This window comes from Numenius arquata, chromosome 4 (assembly GCF_964106895.1).
Source record: "Numenius arquata chromosome 4, bNumArq3.hap1.1, whole genome shotgun sequence".
Taxonomy (NCBI): Eukaryota; Metazoa; Chordata; class Aves; order Charadriiformes; family Scolopacidae; genus Numenius; species Numenius arquata.
This window is the reverse complement of record NC_133579.1, coordinates 61,533,335-61,559,482: the sequence shown is the minus strand read 5'-3', so window position 1 is coordinate 61,559,482 and position 26,148 is coordinate 61,533,335.

Sequence of the window (26,148 nt, the reverse complement as noted above, 5' to 3'; positions counted from 1 at the left end):
CAAGTTTGAAAGAAGGCAAGCAAAAATATGAGCTCTTCAAACACTCTTGTGTGCTTCTGGTAGACTTTTTTTTTGGAGGGGGTTTTCTTCTAGTTAGAAAAGGTTTCTTAAACAGAAGACCTGCACAAGGACTGCATCATTCCATTTTTTATATTATGCAACTTTACTGAAATCACTTAAAGAATGTAAGTGTATAAGTGCGAATTTTTAAAGACCTACTAATCAAAGAGACCACTACATTAGCTTTGGAATCGCCCGGACATACCTTCCAATTATTACCTTTATTCCAGCTAGTATCTCCACTCTGATGGCTTTTAAAACAAATTCTAGATCTTCACAGGACATAAGCCACACCACATCAATGACAACAAAATTAAACATGCATTTCAGTTTTAAGACTACCTGCAATAAAGCTAGGTAAGATTCCAAAATCAATTTTACCCACTCTTCACTGAAGCAATTCCCTATATGGAATTCACTATGACACATAGCCACAATGAAATGCTGAATCAAATTTTAGCCACAAGAGAAAGACGCTGCACTCTCTCCGTCCTAAATAAGTTTACAAACTTTTTAAATGAAATAAAGAAAGTTTCCTATCAGGTACCTCCTTTGATTTAGTCGTGTATAGCCAAGAATTCAGCATGCTATGACTATTGAAATTTAAACTTTCCTTGTTAAAAATCTTCAGGTTATTTCAAAGGGAGTAACATCATCCAGCCCCAAAGAAAGGAGATGGTTTTGCAACATTGCCCCTCTGGACCAAGAATTCAAATTTTCCTACTTTGTCATCCTTAGCAGCAGCACTCCCGTATTTGGGAAACACTTCAAGCCCTGACAAATAATATACAATGACACATTATATGAACACAGGTACCACACTAATTACTTTCACCTGACCATACTTGTTCACATATTCCCATACTTGGCTTGAAGATGATCATCATGCTACAACTTTGTGTAGCCCAACTCTGAAAAACAGTGAGCACTATTCAGACCCCAGAACATCATGTAGATAACACTCAAACTGCATCATTGTCCTGGGTCGAGAGACACAGGACTAACTTTTCTTCTAATGCTGGGGAAAATTGCACTTTTGGAAGACTCTAGAGTCTGAATTTGTGAAAATATTTACTTTATAGCCAGTCAGGCTCTGTGGGATTCAAGGTTAGTGTTTTCGAGCCTTGCCAGGTGCAGGGACAAGGAGGAGCAAGGCCTGGGCATTTGACCCAGGCTGGCCAACAGGATTATTTCATACCATGAACGTAACATTCAATATAAATTAGAAAAGTTTGCTGTGTAGCAGGCTCTCTCTCCCTGAGGGCAGCAGTACAGACAACTCCTTGCCCCAGTGCTGGAACCGTGAGGCCTTCCCTTCCTCCTGAAGCCAGTGTGCTCTCAGTGTCCGATACTTGCTATCCACTGCTGGGAGTGCACAGCTTCCTACTGATATAGTTGGCTGAGTATAATTCCTGTATACCCTATATCAGTATTGGGATTAATACTCGTTCTTTAGTATTATTGTTAATTATTTAGTCTTAGTCTATTAAATCTATTTATATTTCAACCCTTGTGTTTCTTTGTGTTCCCCGATTCCCCTTTCCGGGTGGGGAGGGGTCATCAGGTGACAGAATAATTGTCTAACAACAATAGATTGTTATGGGTTCTCTCAAACCATAACAATCATTCATAAACATCTGGTTGCATCAAACTCAGGTTTTAAACCTGAGTGAAAATTGTGTCTTAAAGCAAGAACAGAAGTTTCCTTTCATGGAAGAAAATTAGCAAAATAATCTCTACACCAGGTCATGCCATAGTATTATATAGGCACCCAGTGCAATCACTATTAAATCACACTAACATTTTACTACCCCAGGAGCTTGACTGAAGTTAGTGGAGCAGCTTCTGCAGTAATATACTGCTCAGCCTGAGTGAGGCTGGCAGAATCTGATCCTTACTGACATTCAGATCATCACTGTCATTGCTGTTGTCAGATCTAAAAGTGGACTGGTTCTATCATTGATTGCCATTTTTAAGCTTATGAGAAATAAGAACCATGTGGCATAAATGAATTCCAAAATTTTCAGACTTTTCCACTCCAATAATTCTGAACATAAATTCCCAATTCCTTTTCAAACCACAAAGTTTGTGATATTGACAAGAGATGCATAAATAGTGCTGAGATTAAAAAGAAAAAATATTTGTATGTTTTAGCCTATACATACTATTCCTATACCATCAGTTGCTGACATATAGCTTTTGAAAAATAAACAGACTTATGCAATTGCTACATGGACCACCTGTGCAGTATAAATGCATATTCTGCTAAATACAAAAACAGCGCACACGCACAAAAATATACATGCACCAAGGATTAGTTATAGAGGAGCTAACAGAAAGACAATGCCTCCTGGGTTTACTGAGCAAATGTAATTTCTATAATGAACCTTTTTTTAATCCCTGATAGTTTTAGATCCAGGCAATAATGTAGAAGTTTTCGTAAGAGAAAGTAGTACAGAGGCAATACCATGAGAGAATTGATCCCAAACAAATGAATATTAAATAGTCAGACATCAAAAGAAAGCACACAATTGTTGCTTTAGGAAGGGGGAGAAAAAGCCACACCATTTTCAATAGTCATCAGTAGCCAAAAAAACAACACAAAACCACCATTAGTGTTTATTGATGATAACGAGATATGGTTCTGTTAGTATTCCAGAGCCAACCCTGCCATAGTAATGTTTATTATTACTCTTTGTAGCTGTAGGCAGCTAGAGGCTCACTGTGTCTATTCCTTTCTCATCATTTTAAAAAGATTAATCTTTAGACAATGATCTGCTGATATCATTAATCTTAGTCTTGAACTTCTTTGTTGTTCTTGCCCAGTAACGAACAGTACCACAAAATATGCCTTTCCTTCAAAAACAACAGGGACTTGATTTGTTGAGACTTTTCACTTTGAGTAATTTTTCACTGCCGCACAATATAGATGTAAAATGGCAACCTAGGTGAGACAGCCTTATTCTCTACATCACTAGCCCATTTTTTATACCAAGCCAACTCCATTTATGTTAATGCAATTATAGCTGCTGCCAGCGTATAAAACTACAGTGTCAGGGTTTCATATCTACTCCATGACACAGATGGTTGTGCACATCAATAGTGTATCAGGAATCACAGAGTCTTCTTGGTTGGAAGGGACCTTTGAGATCATCGAGTCCAACCAACAAAAAAAAAAAAAAAACCCAAAAAACCCCCAAAAAAACCCAAACACAACACCAAAACCAAAACAAAACAAACACCCACAACCCCACACCACACCCACCCACAAACAGATGCAAACCAACAGTCTCGGGCATTAGAGCATGCCCTGAAGTGCCATGTCTACATGTTCCTTAAATACCTCCAGGGATGGCGACTCCACCACCTCCCTGGGCAGGCTGTTCCAGTGCCTGACCACTCTCTCAGTAAAGTAATTCTTCCTAATATCTAATCTAAACCTCCCCTGCCGCAACTTCAGACCATTTCCTCTGGTCCTGTCATTATTCACTTAGGAGAAGAGGCCAACACCCACCTCTCTACAACCTCCTTTCAGGTAGTTGTAGAGGGCAATGAGGTCCCCCCTCAGCCTCCTCTTCTTCAAACTAAACATGCCCAGGAAATAGTACCGAAGTTTTCATCTTCTTTGTATTACAGAAAAAGAGAGAATCTTTCTCTGACAAGGTGTAATGACTTTTTCTAGAATCATTACTCAAATGTTCAGCTGCTCATATAAGTTCCACTCCATAGAACTCCAGAATTCGCTGCTCTATGAAACTTGTCGCTCCCACCGTTTCATTTCTCATTTTAAAATAATCTTTGCTAGAAACAAGAAAAAATATTCCTTGCTCCACAAAACATTGACAATATTTTTTGTCTGCATCTTCCAGAAAAAAAAAAAAAATACTACTTTTAGCAGAAATTTATATCCACTAAAAATTCAAAAGTTTAATTTTCAACTGTAGTTGTTCGGGTTTTTTTCCATATATAACATTTTTCATTAAAATCAAGATTTGGTGGAAAACCCAGTTCTCTAGACACCAATACTGTTCCATGCTGGTTAGCCCAGGTCTAGCAGGGGTCTATTCACTCAGATAAAAACAACTACATTGCTTCCAAACCCAAGCTTTTTCCATGACTTAGTGTAGTGCTCCTACTCAGAACTGCTGGTGATGAGTGGTGCATGGCAAAACTATTAACTATGTTTTTTTCATCTGTTCAGTATATCTCACCTCCTTAGAGTTCCAGGCAACAGAGAACTGAATGCAATAATCTGTATGTCAGATAGGCACAGATCATCTTCAGTACATTCAATACAACACAAACTTTTTTTAAAAAACCACCATGATACTAAGGTAATGAAACTTTATTGGCACAAACAAAATTTCAAAAACTTATGGTTGTGGGAATTATTACCAGTTTCACTATTCAACTTCAGAACACCTTTCACAAGCCCTCTTTCCAAACAGTGTGAATTTCCCTTTATAACTTCCTGTTTGGATCCACTGTTTCACATTCAGATAAATTCTCATACTGTGCCACCCACACCAGTATTACATGCTTTTTCTTATGACTAAAGTCAATCCCACTCAAATGCATGTATGCAGATGACTTTTTTCTCTCTTCATTTCACCAGCAACAACACATCTGCTGGGGAAAAGTGAAAAGGAAAGATCAATGTGCTCAGGAGAAAACTTTTAGAGGAGTCACACTTGACTCTTCCCAAATATTGTAAATGAAGACTCCTGCTTCCCAGATTAGGCACACTGTATAAAATCTTGGAGCAAAGTCTTCTCTTTGTCACTCTTCTTGCCCATTTAATCAGTAGAACACAGAAGAGTTGCCCAGAGTTACCAAGGGCAAAATCTGTACCAAATTTGTCCCACAATCTCTATCCTGTAGTAAGTTAATTCTGTACTGTATGTGTTTCACCAAGACAAGCCAATATGCTCTAATGAACGCCAAAACCCAGTTTCCTACGCTCTCTAAATCATCTGTCTTTTGGGGGAAAAGTTTCCATGCTCAGTCTTTACTCAAAGTTAAAATATTTGCAAATGTAAAGTAAATGGACTCATGAAGAGAAAACAGAATTCAGTCTTTCTAAATGCAGATTCCACTGCTGGCTCTGCAACAAATTATCTGTGCAATCTGTAAGTAAAATACTCAGACCCTGATTCAGCCTGCTGGTTGTACGATCTGGAGTTGAGATTTGTAAGGAGTTCCCTTTCTATGTACATACAAGGGTCAGGAGGAAGAAGCTGAATGGTGGAAGAAACAGAGATCCGTATTTCTCTGAAAAGTGCAAAAGAACTGTAAGTGGTTTCCTATGTTCGTCCCGTCTCCATTCATTTGGAAACCCAACACAACTGGGCTTCATTCCCTACAAAGTATGTCCTGGTGCCCTTTGGGTTATCCGAAAGAAGAAAAGGTAATTCTTGTGGCAGAATGGGCATGAGACCACATAGCTTCTAACTACCTTGTCCCTGCTTCCTATCTGCTAAGGAGGGAATATCAAATTACCTTGCAATTGTACTGCAATAGAGAATTCACAAAATTAAGCTCAATTATTGATATGGTTTATCAAACAATGGTCAACTTTTGAAAACTTGACATAAGAAACATAATAGGCTCCAGAAGCAATGATAATTCAGCTGTTATGTGGATGTCTTGCCTCAATATGCTTGTTTTTCCTCTGTAAAACATAAAGTTACCTTATCATGTGACACAATGGCATAATAAATAATATATAGTTCTTTCCTTTTTTTTTTCTTTTCTTGACATTGTCATTTTTGACAGCAGACTATTTACATCACATTTCATAAATATATAACATATTGTATTGTATGAAAATAAAATCTCTTGAGAGGTATTTTCAAGGTTTTTAATCAAAAGAATCCAAATCTGAAAAACCTCACATAGATATTTAAGCTCCCATCAGTGAAGTTTCTTGAATGAATACAATCAGGCTTGCACCTTTCTTTCCAGTTTAGTGGCCTAGAAGAACTCAGATGAAAGACAAAAAGAAACAAAAAGTTGGAGCATTAAAAAAGTACAAATAAAGCAGAAAAAACAACACAGATGCCAACAGAGGGAACATCAGAAAAAACATCCCCTTCACCGCAGTAAAGGAGCTATCCAGCAATACCTGACCAAAGACCTTGTTTCCAAGTTTTGTTTTTATTTTTAGACCCTGTTAAAACATTTCTCATATTTAGAAATGTTGCATATTTTCAAGCAATGACTTTGAAAAGCAGTAATTGTGATATTAAATTTTATTGAAATTTTCCGGGCTCTGATTTGTGTACAGGTTCTTACACCAAGTTCCCACGAAGCCGTAAAACGTTTAAAATACTGTCTGTGCAAATGCAAAATTTATGAATTCACACATCTCTGGTTGATTTATGTGAAATAATAATGCACTATTTAATGCTTAAACATGGCTAGGAGCAACGCTAGGCTATCAAGATGTACAATGAAATAATAGATTTATAAGACGGATAACCTTCCTGCCTAGAGAAGCTTGTTTAAAGGTGTTGTACAGATATATTAAACTATATGTAATTTTATACTAACTTAATGCTGTAGGCCTATACTGCAAGCAGTAAAAGATTACTGCCACAATATTTGCAATAATAAAATGATCTGGTTATTCAACATAAGGTATCAGAGGAGTGAAAAAAAAATCTTTATGATTTCAAACTTTTTGCTCCTCTCTTTTGATTTAATTTAAACATTTAACTGTTATCTTTGCATATCACAGCTCACTGTCATCGACTCTCAACTGATTTATCAAAATTGCTTTTGTTTCACCCTCCAAGGGCAAGATTCTACCTTTCTCTCTGACACTAAATAACAACATATTCAATGATTTTTGCATTGAAATAAAAGGGACTTTACGTGGGACATGGTGCCTCCTTCTAGAGCAGACTTCTGCTGAGACAGAAACTACCACCATGAGCTTGTTGTGAGTGGCAGCTTCCATCAGCTACACGTTCCTGGCAAAGCATGCAAAAGTAGCAGGATCTAGCCCTTAAGTAGATAAGCATCATGCAATATTGCATAGGGACTTATAATATTGACTGACAATAGCTGGAGCACTTGTAAAAGACAATGTGAAAAACACAGACTTAGTATCACGTATTTAAGAACTTTATTATTAATTCAATCAGAATCAGAATCAGAATCAGAATCGTAGTGGTTGGAAGGGACTTCAGAGATCATTGAGTCCAACCAACAGTAAAAAAAAAAAAAAAAAAAAAAAACCACCACAAACAAAACCACCACCCACCACCTGAACACACAACACAACAACCAAACCAAAAACCATCACCCACCCACACAGCACCCCACCACAAACCAGTAATCTTGGACACTAGAGCATGCCCTGAAGAACCATGTCTACACGTTTCTTAAATACCTCCAGGGATGGTGACTCCACCACCTCCCTGGGCAGCCCATTCCAATGCCTGATAACCCTTTCAGTAAAGAAATGTTTCCTAATATCCAACCTGAACTTCCCCTGGCGCAACTTGAAGCCATTACCCCTTGTCCTATCATCTGTGACTTGGGAGAAGAGACCGACCCCCATCTCTCTACAGCCTCCTTTCAGGTATTTGTACAGAACAATAAGGTCTCCCCTCAGTCTCCTCTTCCCCAGACTGAACAACCCCAGCTCCCTCAGCCTCTCCTCATAAGACTTGTGCTCCAGACCCCTCACCAGCTTCGTTGCCCTTCTCTGGACCCGCTCCAGCACCTCAATGTCCCTCTTGTGGTAGGGGGCCCAAAACTGGACACAGTACTCGAGGTGGGGTCTCACCAGTGCCGAGTACAGGGGGACGATCACCTCTCGGTCCCTACTTGCCACACTGTTCTTGATACAGGCCAGGATGCTGTTGGCCTTCTTAGCCACCTGGGCACACTGCCGGCTCATGTTCAGCCGACAGTCGACCAACACCCCCAGGTCCTTTTCTGCCAGGCAGCTCTCCAGCCACTCTGCCCCCAGCCTATAGCGCTGCCTGGGGTTGTTGTGACCGAAGTGCAGGACCTGGCACTTGGCCTTGTTAAACCTCATCCCGTTGGTCTCGGCCCATCGATCCAGCCTGTCGAGATCTCTCTGCAGAGCCTCTCTACCCTCCAGCAGATCAACACTGCCACCCAGCTTGGTGTCGTCTGCAAACTTACTGAGGGTGCACTCGATCCCCTCGTCCAGATCATTGATAAAGATGTTGAAGAGAATTGGCCCCAGTACCGAGCCCTGCGGGACACCACTCGTGACTGGACGCCAGACAATGACAGGTATCTTCTCACATAGTTGAGAAGCACCCATGGACCCTATACAGAATATCCTTCCATGTTCACATTTCATTTTCCCATAACAATTTGCTTAGAGTTTGCTTGTCTGTTTGTTTTTTTAATTTAGTACTAAACAAAAGGGTTTTAAATAAATAGCGCTTTTAGGCAACTTTCACAGTGTAAGGGTATTTTCACAGAAATTTTGAATATCCTTGGAAAGAAACTCACATTAGAATTCAACAACAAACAATTTTTCCTATGGTTTTCTTTTTTTTTTATTTCTTCAGTCCTAGTCCTGCTTATAAATTGTTCTTGACTAGATTAATTTTTTCAAAAATCTGCATACTAATCAAATATGTTGGGTTCATATTTTCAGAATTTCATTGTGTGGATTTCTCATGAACCATTCACAATAGTAATAAGAACTCAGGCCAGGCCATAGAGACCGTACTCATGCTGCTGAGTTTTTAGTTATCCAAGTATTTAATTATTCACTTGACGGGCAATTTTATTTGGTAGACACAAAAATGACCACATTTTTCTTAATGTATATCTTGCCAAGATTACCACAGACTGAATCCTGCTTCTGTTTGATACTCTCAGGCCATGAGAAAGCTTAGAGCCCACACTGAAAGTGTTCAAGTGACTCTAGGTTTTGACATGCAACCCCTGGCTTATAAACATGAAGGAAAAGTAAACTGTCCAAATCCAGTACAAGATGTAAGCAGCTAGCACAAAACCCAGCCAGAACAAAGGCACTCCAGTATAAAAATAAGTTGAAATACCTTCCCACTCAGCCAGTTAATTAGCTAAACCCAGTAAAGCCATCCTGTTTGGCTTTGAAGTTCCCCAGAAAACTGTAGTTCTCCTTCTGCAGAGGAACAGCTCAGTTTGAGAAATGCAACACTCATGTTATACCTGAGCCCAGCCGAGATGCATGAATCAGGCAGTTCTCCAGCTACCAACTTCAGGGGATTTCCAGAAAGTAAGGATAGGATGCATCTTTTCCAATTTTAAACATTGACACTGCAGATGTCTGCTCATGAGCCAGCTAATAGTAATTCTAGGTTCAATCTGTCTCATATTTAAGATGAAGGTCAAGATGAATCATATCCTAGAGATGCCCATTTCTTTACATTGACTAAGAGCAAAAACTACAGGGTCAGGTTCAGAGTTCTACGCTGTAGTCTAAAGACAAGATGAATTCCACTCTGAGCTCTTAAAACAGAGGGTTTAGACTTTGGTCAATACTTTATTTCATTGAATCTTTATGTGAATTACTAAAGAATATAGAAGCTATATGATTTTGTTATACAGAATAATTGGAGGTAATGGTGACTCCAAGGAAGAAGGGAAGCTAACCAGAACTGAATGCAGAGATTTCCCCTAAATCAGTGGCTATACTGAGCATCTGAACTGAGGCCCACTATTACACGCTTCCATTCTCCTCCAAGCTTTCAAAACTGCTACCTCCTACATGAAAGACGAAGAAGAGCTTCTCTGTTCTCTGGCACCAGCAAGCAGGACACAGTTGATTCTGGCTTATATAAAGCTGTTCTTTGATGATGTTCTACATTTTCAAAGTATCCTAGAGACTTCCAACTAAACCTTTTAACACCCTAATGAGACAGGGGAATTGCTGTTCTGCCTCCTTGTAAATGAAGGAAGTGAAAGACAGATATCACTGTCTATGCATTTAAAACCATTTGCTAAATTTGAGTAATTCAGTATCTGGATTCTCATTTTGGGACTCCCAAAGCATGACTTTGAAAGGTAGTCAGTACCCACTGCTCCGAGCTCAACAAGAGCTGAGATCATTCACCTCCTTTGAAAATCACACTGAAGACATGCAGGCATGCAAGAAGCAGAGCACACAAAATAGTGGGTCCTTTTTAAATATGCTTTCCTAAATTAGTGGGCTATTAAAAAAATATAAATCTGCTAGCCACTCTAACATTAATTAACAGCAGAGAAAGAGAAGCAAATACTATGTTTGAGCATGTAAATCATATATCTCTATGTTGCCTAACTACTTATGCATGTTAGTTTCCGATTCCATTATTATTTTAAACAGAAAAGAAAAACTCACACAACTGTAAATACCCCAGTTTACTTGCTCTTTCTTTCTTCTATATTCATTCCATTCTCAGTGGTGGTTAGCATATCACAAACATTCTATGAGGAAAGAAGTTTGTTTTGTTCTAATGACACTTTTAATAGCCATTTAAACCCAGATGAAGTAGAGTGTAGACAGTTTTATATACATCTAGGTGTTGAGCCTTCTTTCTAACCAGCAAAACTGCTTTTGCAAAGTTTAGAAAGAAATTAAGTCCAAACTATATAATATTTTACTTCCACAAATGCTAGCCACAGATGAAGAATGTTTCCTGCATTTTCAGAACCTGAGCAAATATTATTTTAAGCCAGCATGGTACTGACTGTACCAGTATTTATGACTATATATGCTGCAAAGGCACAAACAAGACGGTGAAGGGAGGTGATGGTTACAGAGGCTTCATGAATCATGGTGTCTAATTGGGTCAAAATTTATCTTACAGCTCTCCACTTGAGAAAAAAGCAACTTGAAAAAGAGAGGCAAAATAACCCCCACTGAACATAGCTACTCTCTCCATCCTTAATCTCTGTGCAAATCCAGCCACTTTTAATTTCTCCAATAAATACTGACTTTTACTCTAAATCCTCCATTACCTAAATTTGCAAAAATGTCATAGAAAAGAGTTGCAACTAGAGTTCTACAACCAGCAAGGAGAAATGCAAACCTAACTATACATTAACATATGTGTATTTAACAAGTACAATTACAGGCATTTACAGCAAAATTCTCCCTTCCATTAACTAGAGATTAGCCATCAAGATTTGATGCAGGATACACAATGAAACTTGCCTTAGGTAACCACAGGAGGACCAAAAAAAATCCACTAGTTTCATCCAAGGTCATTTTTAACTAAGTTGTAGAAAAATTACTGTGAAAACTTCCAAAATAGATAATAAAAATTATTCCATATGGACATACTCTCTGAGGAAGAGAGGAATTATGTAACACCAAAAAAAACCCCTCTGATAAAATAGACCACAAATAGAGGGACTTCTACATCCTATCATGCTCTCTACTTTCATAATATGCATCTAATAAAATAATATATTAGCTCACCGTTAAAAATATACAACTTGTCTGCAAGTCTACTATGGATGATCTTCAATGAACAACCAAAAACATCGCAAAATACTCTAAATGTAATAGAAGAGTAAAACACTAAATTAAATATAGCATTAAAAGATGAGAAACATTTCAATTTAGATGCTGAAAATATCCTGCAAAATCCAAATATAATGTGCAAACAGGTACACAACAACTCAATGAGTTTTCTCAGGGTCACTTATACAATCTTAATACTTTTTAGGAGTAGACATCATAGTTCTGTGAGAATGAAATGCTAGAAAGGAATGTTTGCTTAATATGCAAATCTCCAGGAAAATAAAATAACTACAAAATAATATTAGTCATAAAATAACCATGACTTTAATTCCACTGTGATATGAACTGAAAATGGAACATAAGTCAGTGAAGGAACAGAGACATCAACCCAAGGTCACCATTCTGGGTATTCTCATAAACAAATACTGTCATTTGAATAGTCCAACAAGCTACCTATTGCGCACAACACTGGTTCTAGCCATTACCATTATTCAAGCAACACTTCCCAAGACTTTCTTAAAGAAAGGAGCACTGAGCAAGCACTACATGCTGATACTGCTAATATACAAATATTTTAAATATTTTAAGTTGTTCTAGGAGACACTGAGTACATATTTCAGCATAGAGTTGAACATGTGCCATATTAACACTGTGAGAAGTCACTGTAGCTATGAACTAAATGTTACAGTAGATATGATCTGTTTATTTGGACAATATATTTAAATTTGTTGCTTAATCTTTTTTCCCAAAAATTGTATTCCTGTATCAGAACACATCACACATAAAATTCTAAAAGAAAAAATCCAAAAACCAAAAACCACACAAACCTAAAAAACTAATCTGATCTCTACTAGTCTCATGTAAATCCAAAGCATTTATTGTCAGTTTGAACCATGTCCCCCAAAACTGTTTTTATTTCCATATGTATAACTGAAAAAAAAAAAATAGCTGAACTTTCTAAGAAAATGCTCCATTAGGCTATGACTAAGCATGTAAAGTTTCAGAGCCCAGGAGGGAATTTTCTGCAAAATTACAAGCAATTGAACATTTCCACTACAATTAATCGTGTGCCCTAGGAAATGTACATCTCAGACAATTAAATTTTCTCCTGCTTATGCTCAGTACAGTATTTTCAATTGGTCATAACCTTTCCTTGACTCCATTTCTTAAAGTGGATGGTCCTGCTAAGAGTGTTTCTATGTCACTTCATAATGTTATATCTATCAGTATGTTTAACATTTTTACAATTAGGTGCTTAAAGCTATACTTCTACAGTAATGTTTAAGAATCTAAGAGCAATTTTGTTGCTCTGAATGCCAGGCATTACAGCTCCAGTTGACCCCAGTAAATGTAAGTGGGAGACCTAGTCAGTACAACTAAAAAATTAAATTTCTCTTAAAATCAGTTTGATAATTTTGGTATAGTATGAATAATATTTGGCATTGAATGACAAAATCTCCATCCAAAAACTACTTATTCATGGAATTTGGGATGTTTTGAAGCAAAGAATGCAATGGCAGAATTTTATCAGCCAGTAACATGCTTTATGGGCTTTCAGTTCAGAGCCATTGACCATATGAAACTAGATCAGTCAAATTATACATTTGAGTGTTGATCACCTCTTATCATTACCAGCAGTTTTAAATTAGCTGAGTCAAACTAGTAAATAGAAGCCCCAAAACAAAACTAAAAACAAAAGACATCTTGACATAACACACTAATGCATTCCAATGTCATCTAAAACGTAAAGCCTTGCTGTCCTGAGGGCACAATGTACAAGGGTTTCTGCAACTCTTCTAAGGCCAAAGTGGCATCCTGACAAGTGAATAATCTCAGGAACAATGAAACTGAACAAGTAAGAACCAGTTCAAAGCAGATTATTTTTTTTTTAACAGAGTTACCTTGGTATTTACGCACTAGCATTACTTAAGTGTGGATTAAAGCTAGAAAGCTTGCAAAACACTCCACCATCGCATGTGTCACTTCCCAAGTACCAGAACCATTTTGCAGAGAGTCTTGGGGTATTGGGAAAAAAGAGTAAAGAAACAATACTGTATCCCTCTGCCTACCTGCATGTCACATCCTCCACCACCGTGGGAAAAATTGACCCGTGAATTCACTCTTCTTCCACCCATCTATGCACAGAAGGGGCTGTAACAATCTTAGGCAGCTGATGGAAACCTGAGAATCACACCTGGTGTTCTGCCTGCCAGTCTCATAAGAGCTGCAGGAACAGGATGGAAGTTCCCTGTGCCAAAACCCAACCAAAGTAAATGAGATTCCAATATCTTTTTAAAATAATGTATGTGGGCTGAGGGGAAAATATAATTCTTATCCTTTTCCAATCAATGAAATGCAGTATCTGCAATTATCTACAAGGAGGCTTCTATGCAGTGAAGAGGAATTACTTGCTTCTGGCACCAAGATTCCCAGTGTTAAAGCCCCTAACTGTATCAGTCATTCCTGAGGACTTTCCATTCCCTGCATAATCTGGAAATCCTCTGGATGCATGAACTAGTTGTGTAACAAAAACTGCATTAATACACCCTGGATGACTTAACCTATCATATTCACTTTTTTTTTTTTTTAAATTCACTGCACTTCTTAAAGACACTACTACTGAAAATGACACTATTTTAGCAGTGTATAAGCTCTTAGCATGCAAAGCAATCAAGTTAACAAGCCAATATTAAGCAATTTTTTTTTTTTTTTCTGGTAGTAAATGTAGAACACAATAAGCTCAATGTGATTTACAAGGCCTTAATAAACCCTCAGGTAAACAAATATCTTTATGATTCTGAAGGAGTTCTAAGACAGCTAGGCAGTCTTAGATTCATAGCTAGTTGCAATGCAGGAATAAAAACAAAAGCAAAAAAGTTTTTAAGTGCAGTCACAGAAGTGGCTGATACAGTGAGATGGTTCCCTCTTCTGGTCAAAGCTGGAGGAGACTAAACTCATTTTACTTTTTTAGTTTAAATTGGACAATCTGTAGAATTAAAAATAAAAATAGCAACCTAATTTGACTTTACATCAAATTCATTTCAACATTTTTACAATATATTTTCAGAAGTTAGTACAGAGATGAAGCAATTGAACCTTTAATGAAGGTCATATGTCTCATCTGTGGAAATTCGTGTTTAGATTACCTTACTGGTAAGCAAATATCAGCATAGGTCTCAGAAACATGTATTCAATTGACTGTTCTCATAATGAATATGCATTCTTCAAAAGAAAAAAACTGTAAAAAAGAGCTAGAGCTAAACTGAAAGATTATTTAAGCATATTTCAAAAAAAAAAGAAGTCATTCTCTTGCTGACCCTAACCTTGTAATTTCCAACAATGCTCCAATCCAAACACCGGCTGGTACCTATGGCAAGGCAAGCTCAATAACTATAAATGAAAAAGAAAAAGAAAAAGAAAAAGAAAAAGAAAAAGAAAAAGAAAAAGAAAAAGAAAAAGAAAAAGAAAAAGAAAAAGAAAAAGAAAAAGAAAAAGAAAAAGAAAAAGAAAAAGAAAAAGAAAAAGAAAAAGAAAAAGAAAAAGAAAAAGAAAAAGAAAAAGAAGAAAAAGCCCCAAAGCAGAATATCTCCTTTATACATATTGCAACCAAGAACCTAACTACACCACTAACAGTACCGGTGCCCATTCAAGAGCATATATTATCCTATTACCACAAGGTAAATACAAAAATAATTTAATATATGGATTTGTACTAAGAAGCCAGGAAATACCAAAGTGAACTGAAAGAGCAACTCCTAGGGCAATCAGTAAAAAATATTTAAATTAATAATATAATTTTAGAGTTGAATACATAATTTTCTGGCTTTATATGGTCAGAGGCTATTTTGGACCTCATCCAAGGAAATAAGATCAGCAAAATGTAGAAACCAGAGAAGATAGTCATTTGCTATAAAATGCCAAAGAAAGAAACTCATCTTAAGGATCACCACGATATCTTACAACAGTGTTAAAGCCGCTTGAGAGATTGTTCAGAGCACAACTGGTAACATTTAACCACAGAAACACAATGCACAAGGACATCTACACACATCCAGCAAAAGAGTGGACAAAGAAACAATGAAGACACAACTGAAAAGATGCAACAAAACACTTCCTAGTTAACTCCCATCAAATGAAGGGAAAATGGAAATGATGGGGCATCCACAGGACCCAAAGTTTTATTCTGATTCTAAAGCTCTGACAGAATTTGGGGATGATGTCAGGTTCTTCTATAGAAATGCATGCAGAAGTAAGGATAGACATAAAACAGTGTATTTGATGCTGCACTTTAGTATGATATAAACAGACTAAGTTCAGCCATTTGCCTACTTTGAACACCATCTACTTGTCTCCGGGCGCCATTTCTCCCACCTTCATCCCTCTTTTTGAATTGCACAATTGCACCCTGGAGAAATTCCCTGAAATCTAATTTTTTTTTTTTTCAATCCCAATTACTGTAATACATTCCTGACAAAAGACAACATTAAGTTTTGGAGCTGAAACAATGTGTTTTCCAAACTGATACTTTTCTGGGACATTATATTGCCTTTCCTAGGAAATTTGCAGCCGCTCATTTGTTGAAAATCCTGCCAGCCCTAACTGCTACAATAAAAAAAATAGCGAGATTGCACTGTGCAGCACATGCCACTCAAGCCAAAAAGCTACTTGGTTAATGATGACAAATTGGGGAAGGACGTAAGAAAATATTTATTCTGTTCTCTTGTGCTTTAGGACTTAACAGTGATAGATTTTGGTATGAACTCACAGCACCAAAGTTCTTCATAAAAGGATCATTTCCCCCAATTTGATGTGGCCAAATAATTCTGAATTCCTTTAATACCTCTTCTTTTTCCTTCACTTGCCTCACTTCATTTATTATTCAGACACTGAGTCTACTACCTCTGGTTCGTATCCTGCTTTTTTTTAGTTCAGGAAAAATCATAGCAAGTCAATCAAAGCTTAGTGTTAAAACAGTAACAACAACAACAGAATTAAAAGCAAACAGACCATACATTTTGGCTCTGCAGCAGCCCACAGAGAACTGGGAAGCAAGAGCATGGATGGAGAAAAGGAAGATTTTGAACCAGGTGCAACCTTGTTTGCACTCAGCAGGAGAAAAAGTAAGTTGCCTCTGAAAGAGTTCCATTAAAAACTGTGGTAAAAAAGAGCAAGTCTTGCTTAGAATGAATATGTACAGCTACAGTAGCAAACAGAGCACAGCCAAGGCACAGGACTGAGTACTAACTTCTAAACATCTATAATACCTAGCTGTGGCATGTTGTCCACTATGGCTTCATGACATACCAAGTAGTGTTCTCCCAGACAATGCCCAGACTTGGTCCAACAGCCAATAGAATTAATGTTCTCACTACATAGTGTGGATAAGGCCAGCTTATTCTGGGAGAAGGCAGGCAAGGAATGGGTAAGAATGAGTTTAGCTTTATGGACATAAACTATTAATTTGCTTTTGTAACTCTCCCTTCTCTACTTCACTTTGCTTGGGCACCTTTTACATGTAACTTAGAAGTGTAAAACATATTTAATTGGCTAACACACACAAAAGACAACTAGGACAGATGAGCTACTACACTAAGCATTAATATGGTCACCATCCTTACTAATATACCTCAATAATAATAATGAATATTTTCCAGATAGGCAGGCATCAGCCAGGTGGGGAAAGGTTGGTCTCTGTTGCTGCTTGGAATGGCTACTCCTTGATGTTGTCAAGTTCCCATCTTCCAACTCCATGTTTTTCTTTCTATTTTTCCATGTTAGTGATTATCCTCTTGAATCCCTGAGAACTTTTAACTAAATCCAGCTCAGCTATCTTACCTCTCTCTGCAATTTTACCTGTTCTGTCTTGTGCAGCTCTCGTTTAGGCTCTTTCTCACAACTCAAATTTCCTCTAGAGTCAGAGCCAAAGTTACACTGCCTTATCAACGTTGAACTTTGGAGGAAAGTAATCCCTAAGAGGAGGGTTACATCTTCAGGTCAAGAAAATGAGCCTTTTTCCAATTTATTGGCAAATACAAACATAGCAAGTAAGCCCTGAGTATTGCTATTTGAAATATGGGGCCAGTACACCTTGGTAGGGAGTGGAGGTCACAGGCACTGTCTCTTACAACATCATTTGGACAAGTTCAAATTCATTTGTATAATAACAAACTTCCTTGCCTTGAATCTCTCCCCTCTAGTGCAGGCTGTGGCTGTCTACACAATAAAAAAAATAAAATTAAAAAATCAAAATGTTTCTTACCACAGTGGGATGTTGCCACTATCCAAGTATCTTGGTTTTCAAAATAAGTTTTCAGGAAAAGAAATAATTTCATGAAGCAGACTGATCTTAAAAGAGCTGAATTTTCTGACATAAAAGTGTTCAGTTTCAGTTTTTCTAACCAGTTCTGCCACAGCATTCACAGGGGTGCTGTGAATGCTAATTTATTGATGTTTATATGAGCAAATTATTTAAAAGATCCTTAGTTAGAACTGTTTCTTGAATATTAAAGTACTGTCACTCTCAATATGAACAGTAGCTTATAGATCAATATTTTTTTTCCTTGGAAAACAAAATCAAGTCAGGAGAAAAAAAAAACACTGCACTTGGCTTCCTGTAACAATTTTGTCCTGGATGTTTTCATTGAAAAAGTTATGAAATATTCAGAAATATTAGAAAGAAGATATATTTTGCAGGCAAAATTTATGTTACAGTCCAAAAAGGGACTTAAATAATATTTAGTTTTGTTTCTCTTTGAAATACAGTGAATTTTAATGTTAGAATGATCTAACATTAAAAGGTTTTCTTTAAATGCATGCTATTTATACAGCATCAAGATTTTCTTATAATGGCAAGCTTTTCAAAATACAACTTTTTGGAATAATTTTACAAATAAAACGCCACTTTACTTTTTGTGTAAGCTTGACTTCATCACTTGTTATTGTTATATAAAAGAATGACAGAGAGAAAGTTTTTACAGAGCACACAGAATCAGATTGCTTTGAACATTAAAACAAGCTTTTGTAAATTTCCTTTGTCTCAGATGATTTGCTTACTGAATCTTAACTTCCCCAACAATACTAACATTAATAATGCTAACATTACTAGATGACATACAGTATTTCCTCACACATGGAGTCCAGTTGAATAAAGAGGAATTAAGAGAAAATTTCCACCAACTTCAATGATGATAAGCAGTACATGAAAGTAAGGCATTTACTTGACAAAAACAAAGGCAAGAAAGTGATAGTTAGCAGAAGTAAGTATAGGCAAACTGAACCCCAAATTTCTAGATTTCTAAATGTATGAGGAACATTATATAAATTACTATCAGGTGTTTTATGCCCCTCTGTACCTAGTTTCTCAGATTTTCTTGGTGCAGGAAAAACAGTAAACCATAATGTGTTAATGTTGGTATTGCCATTTCCCCAAATAAACACAGAATTTTATGACTATAACTGAAATAAGAACAAAAAATCCAAAAGAGAAAATTTCACACTTGAGCAATCTGAAATTTTCACATGCTACCCTCAAGCAATATTTCCATTTTTATTTTTTTTAAACAACTAACAGTCTGGTTTTGGTATGTGAAGATTTTGGCATTGTTTGAGGCAGATCTCATGAGCAGAAGGTCAAACCTTGAGTCACATGAATAGAAAATTTCTGGGAAAGACAAAAGCTTGCTGTTTAGATTCGCCTCTATAACCTAAAAAAGCAGCTTCTTAAGAAAAGACTCTATCAATCAATATTTACTCTGAAATATATTACTAATAATTCTGATCAACAGCCATGACGCTACTTGTCCTTATATGTTCTATGCATCAGTTTCTTATCGTTTTCAAGGAAAAATTAAATCATACCTTCAAAAAAACCCACCCAAACCAGACTTACAGATAACATTAAGAGGTTTGCCTGTGACTTTTAAATGACAGAAGTTCATCTTTCTGTCAAGTTCATGGATGTTATATTTTGGTATAATTCAGCTTCTAATTCCTGATGATATCAACGTAAACCACAATTTGATTCCACTAGTTTAATTTCTATAGACACACATGTAAATTTAATATTATGCATATTATCATATTGCCATTCAGTTTTGCTTTCTATTCTTAGTGTAATATAAAGTATTCTTAATTAATAGCAACCATGGAGAAACATAACACAAAAAAAAAACCAAACCACCTCAGAGTTGAGTAAGATACAGAGATCAACTACCACACTGCTTAGGATTTTTCTTTTTCCAAAGGGGGTCTAATGTAACTCTACATAGCAACAACTTAGAAGGCTATATCTTGAAAAAAGACCAGTTCAGATGCAGACATCAAAATTTACAAAAATTAGAAGAGGTAAACCTAAACAAGCTGAAGATCTGTTGAGATATCATCTATAGGCTCATAGATGACTCATTATAATTTGCCCAGTTACAATTCTACGTTTTAATAGAAGTCAACAGCAAATGACAGATTCACCTGGAATGTCATTCAGTTTTGCGGTCAACTGGCATTCATGGCAGATGCACCATTAGATGGAAGGAAGGGACAATGTTTAAGCTGCAACAGTGTTGTGTGGTGTTCCCTCACACCCAGTACTCTACAATGACTGACAGATGTATTTCTAGAGACAGTTTCTCAGACAGGCCTGCATTTACAAGGGATGATGCCAAGCACTTTTCTTTTGTATTTCTGAGGGTCTTTATGCTGAGAGGTGACTCTTGACATTTTGGCATATTGATGTTAAAAGCACGGATATATTTTCCTGCAGTTTTGCATAAGACATATGGGAACCAGAATGCACCTGTCACAAGTTGCCAACTGTAATATGTAGCTTGTGAGAAAACATAACCTCTGGGAATATCCATATGATATTAATATAGTGTGTCTAAACAGACAGAGGCCATAGTCAGGCCTGGCATATAAGGACACAACTGCCATTGACTTTGGATGGTGTAACACTTCCTTACACCATAGCTCTACATGGTCCCAAATGACTATCAATTTAAAAAAACTTCATGTTTGAGTTAATCACAGGCGTAACAGTAAAGACTATATATATATTTATAACCTTAGTTTCTTTCAGTGTTATTATGAAAGCATTCGAAGTAAAGCAGAAATAACCTTTAAGCCATTGAATGGCTTTCTCCTGAATATCTTCACTCAGAACATATATGTTATTTCAGTGCCTAAATGATGGGTTCAATCACCCACAACAGTTCTCACTACACCATAATTTCCCTAAAAGTAAATAGAAGTAAAAATGTCATATATAGAGATACATCTGGAAATTGAAATAGTAAATTTGCTGCAAAAATAATTGGTTATAAAATGATTCTTCAGCCAGAAGTTGAATAACAGATCGCAGCTGCTGAACATTCTAAAGATACACAAACTTCTGAAGTTATAGTATGTCATATTTTTAATCTGAGTAGGGATGACAATTTTAAAAAGTTCTGTGTAAAACTGGTGAAATGTTACCAGAAATACAATCATCTATGAAACTTAAATAATTGGTATCCTCCTAGAAATCATCATGAAACAGTAGTATATCAATCAGTACTTCCTCAGGTATGTTGTTACACTTTCATTCTTATTCAACTTATGAGCATCCGCAACATACAGAGAGCTCAACTAAATGACTTTTTTAACATACCCAATAGAAGAGGCCTAATCATCAGTTTGTGCATAGTTAACGGCTTGCCTGCAATGTCCTAGTAACATTGAAGGAACTTACTTTTTAGTCATTCTAATAGCTATGATTCTGACTCAACAGCAAATCAAACACAAAGAGTGTCTAGAAGCACGAGTAAGTATTATAAAATCACCCAATCTAAAACCTGTACAATTTCTTTGACAATCTAAATTATCAATATGTTAATGGAAGACAATCTGCAGCTGCACAATTTTCACACCCTGTAACACTCCTCTGTTCTAAGTCCTCTCTAGTCAAATCGTAGCACCTTCCTAACAGCCAACTCGTGTAAGTTCTTGCACAGGCAATACTTTGCTATAGTTTGTTTCTATTCATTTTGTTTATCATTTGCACTGAAACAGTAGACAGGCAGTGTGTTTTAATTCCTGTACAAACTCACAGTAAAAAAGAAGTTCATATCCCTGAAAAGGTTGCAAACTCCAGTCTCACAATATTTAACATAATTAAAAATATGTGATATCAGACCTGATCTTGCATTCCAAGAAGTGTTTCAATGAACCAAAATTCCCACTGTACTAAGTGGAAGCAGCAGCATTTCTCATAAACCTGAAGTCTACCATATCCAGTCAGTACAGTCAAGTGATATACAATTCAATTTGTGACTGAGGAAGCACAGTTACTGAGTGATGTGCATCTTGCAATGCTGCATGCTGCAATCATTTTTATATCAAACCCGTGTAATCACTAGACAGCCCTGGGGAATGCTACTGACTAAAGAAACAACTGCTAACTTAATATTCAAACTGAGAGGTCTCATTAGATACCCTAGGACCGTGCTGGCACTTTTGTTATCACTAGAATCTCTGTCACTGAAGTCCCTGTTCCTGAGAACAGGGATCAAATAATTAAAAATCCCCACACCCAAACCTTGCATATTCATAACATTATACATTTGTGGGTTAACTGCCAGATCATGCTGCAAAGCAGCTTAATTCTGTGATCTTCCTACAATAGTTGACTTCAGATCACTCAAAGCAATGTGGTATAAAAAAGATCATATTAAGTAGTTTATATTTTAAACCCCTGTGTCTGATCTTATGATACTTAACATCATGAATTAGGGAACATAATATGCACTCCTGAAAAATTATATCAAATTCTCAATAGGTGAAATTTCATTAAAGAAAAAAAAAGTGCAACCAACAGGTTTAGACTGCCTTGGGACATTGTGCTAGAGACAGAAATGTAGAAAAGAATGGCACTGATTTTGTATAGCTTTTAAAGGTTGGCTTTCTGTAGGTTTTGAGTCTTTTTCAATTTACGTACAAGGAAAACTAACAGAAAATTCATCATCCTCCTCCATTTTTGTCTTTTCTCTTTTTTTTTTTTTTGTGATGATCTATGGTACTGCCTAAATGATTATACTTCACAATCTGGTTAACCTTATCAGCAAGACACTAGAAAACATATCCTGTGCAATACAATTTTATCTATACTTCAGTTATTCTGATCACAAGCAGTTACCCAAAACTATGAAAAATTGTTATGGAGACTTGAAATGTGCTGCATAAACCACTTGTGACTGAATTCAACTAAGGGCTCCTGCACTTTTCAAGGAAAAAAAATATCCCCCAAAACTCCACTCATGATCATGATTTTCATGAGCAAGAATATGCTACATCAGATCCTAGACAAACAGATAATACTGGTTGATACCAAGGTATTGCAAGAGCAGAGCTCAGAGCACCCAGAATCAGATTAAAGTTTTTCATAAGCAAAAAACCGCAAATATTCCAGTCTTGGTAACTTATTTGGGATCTAGTGAAAATAAGCAGCAATGAAATTTTGCATTTAAATCTTCAGGGCAAAACAGACCAACAGTTACACTGAAAGTCTCACACAGTGGCTATCCATATACATATGAGAGAGAAAAACCTTTCCTTTACAGCATAAGAAATAGGCAAAACTAAATATCTCATACAGTACATGACAGAGTCATGCTGATAACCACAAATAATTTCTTAATAAGAAAGCCACTTTACTAGAGGGATGTGTTTCTGTGTTAATGCTATGAAAATTGATCCTTCTCAGTTTTTGAGACACTGGAGTCTCCTAAACAGGCCACTGAAACTTTAAAACAAATTTAGGCCACACTAGGAAGTGAAGTGCAAGTCATCAACCATACTGACTGGTTCTTCTAATTCCTTAGGGAAAAGGATTTGCCAGAGCAGATATTTTTCTTGTAGGCATTCCCAAAGAAAGAACAATGATCTGTTTTTCCTAAACAGAAGCCAGGAAATCCTCTTATCTAATTATCACGCCATTGCCTGCAAAGGCAGAAACCTTTATGAAGTAAGGGCAAAAATTCTAATTGGAGTTAGTAAAAGAATACCTCTCCAAGAGTGATTCAAAAAACTTGCTCAGCTTTTCTCTCGCAACTTTCGCTGGTAGAAATACCACAGTCTTACTGTCTATTGTAAGGCTGCTTCAAGCTCCTATCATGAGAAAGAAATGAAAAAAATGAGAAGAAAAAGCATGAAGAGGTAAATTGTGACTACCTCACAAGGGTCATTCAGTATTCAGCAGGTAATATTCCAAGTAGATTGTCCATCCTTAACTTCCTGATGCAGCAGTTTTTACCAACAGAATTGAAACAGATCACAATTTTAGTTCTATTTAGTCCCATGTACTATACAAGGTCAAAAGCAACAAAGAGATTTGCTCCATAATTTAATGCAAACTGTTCTACCCGTACACAACATTTCAATAGTTAGGCAGAGCTCTTTTGGGTTTCTGCCATGGCCTTTATCCACCACTAAAGTGATAAACAAGACAAATGAGTAAACTACATGGAGGTAGGAAGAAATTACCACAGGAAAGCAGCGTAAACAAAAACTGCCTTGTACTCCATGCCAGGCTCTTATATAGAGTATGGTTAGGTGTGTGGAAACCTTGGATCTCACTGCTATAGAAAATATATGGTATACTGCATCCCACTGGCTAAAGAAAGGCTTCTATGAATTATAGCAGTCCCCAGAAATTCTCTAATTTACGCCAGGAACTGTCATAATCCCTCTCTTGACAGTGTCTTCCATATTTCACCTCTCCGGAGGGTTGCATCAAATAGTCTGCCCCACTGGGTCATGTATATTACAGGAATACACATCTTTTACAGCAGGACTTCAATATAGTGGGCAGCCCACACTGTTATTTTTGGAAAGAACAAAGCCAGTATCTTCTGATAAACACCTCACTTAAAAGAATTGAAACATTTTTGTTTACGAAACCGTCAAATGACCCTGTATTTATTGTTACCCAAATGAGAGGCCAATAACACATTGGCTTACCCTTAATATATAGATTTTAGAGAACAACTATAACCCTGTTACAGTTTATACTTCACCAGTCTCAAAAATGACCTTAGAGGACCACCACATCCTGCTAACACTGAACTTGGTGTTCTGCATTCCGAAGGAATTCCATCACTCTTAACCACTGTTACAATCTCTCTAGTCCTCATACCTACAGAACGCCAAGAGCTTTGAAATGCATTACTATGCAAATATCTTGGGTGCCTTTACTACACATTTATATTGCAGAGTAATCAATAAATTATTATTTCAATATTTATTGGAATCTCAGAATAAGAGAGAAGACAGATTACACAAATCCATCTTAGTTGATTAATGGGTACTCCAGCAAAAGGCATACACTGATGGAGTGGGTCAGTATGCAGACTATATTACTGAATATTTCAGCTCGGTTGTAAATATAGTATCTGTTTCTCTTAGGGACTGTCACACTGAGTGCAGTATAAAAGGCAATAAATTTCAACAGATTAATTAACTCTTTGGTTACTGGGGCTGTGTGTCACCTATCCTGGCACCTAATAAAAAATCCTTTAATGCCAAGACATAAAGAAGGGCCTCTTTGGAAATGAGTTATTAACAGCATTTTGTGAATAGATGGAGAAATTGTAGCCCAGCCATTTAAGTGTCATAAAGTGCAGCAAAGGCTGCTGGAGGCCTCTGAGGGACGCCAGGCAATACCATAACAATCAAATCTGAGATGGAAGAGGGATTGAGCTGTCCACTCAGAATTTTTATATTGTCAAAGAGCAGCGAGGAAATAATGTGATCAAGAAGTGAATTAACCTTGTGTGTGAAAGAAAGGGGATGATCTGATGGAAAAGGCAGTAAAGTAAAAATCACTCCATAATGCCTACATTGCAGGCTGGTCATGAGGGGCCCCTAATGTCTGCAGGCTGTCAGGGAACAGATCTAGCCCTCTAAGTATCATAAACCCATTACCTGCATTAGTCTGTAATTGGAATACATTTATTCATACTTTTTAAGTTCTTAGGGTCCTGGTGCTGGCTAACCACACAGCATTAATTTCTATAAATGTTCTCTGTTTCCATCCTTGTGATAGAACATAGACAGTCTTCTGGGGCAATTAATACTCAAAAAGGGATGGAAGTTATATGTATGTCTATATCACACCGTACTGTTTAATCTGGTTTCCTTGGTGTCAATTCCCTGTGAAGCTATGTTGGCATTTCTAGTAAATAACAATCTGCAGAAATTTGCACTATTGGAATTGAAACAACCATATGGGAGGACCACATCAAGGAGGAAATAATCCATACCAAGTCTAACAAGGTTGCTTTGACCTAAATGTCTTTAGCAACATGCTAGTCAAGCAAGAGGCAGTGAAAGTCATACAGTATACTTCTGTCATGTAGGAGTATGCAATTTAATTTTTTTTTCTCCTTACACAAGACAAAAATTTTCCTTGGACCACTCTTTATGGAAGTGATGGGCACAGTCTAGGAGCAGATGATATCTACTGGGCATAAGCCTCTTACCCATATATCATTCGCAATCACATGTGACACCAGTGAGGCCTAGTATAAATAAAATCATGCACACGCACGCTTAGTGACCCACAAAGACAC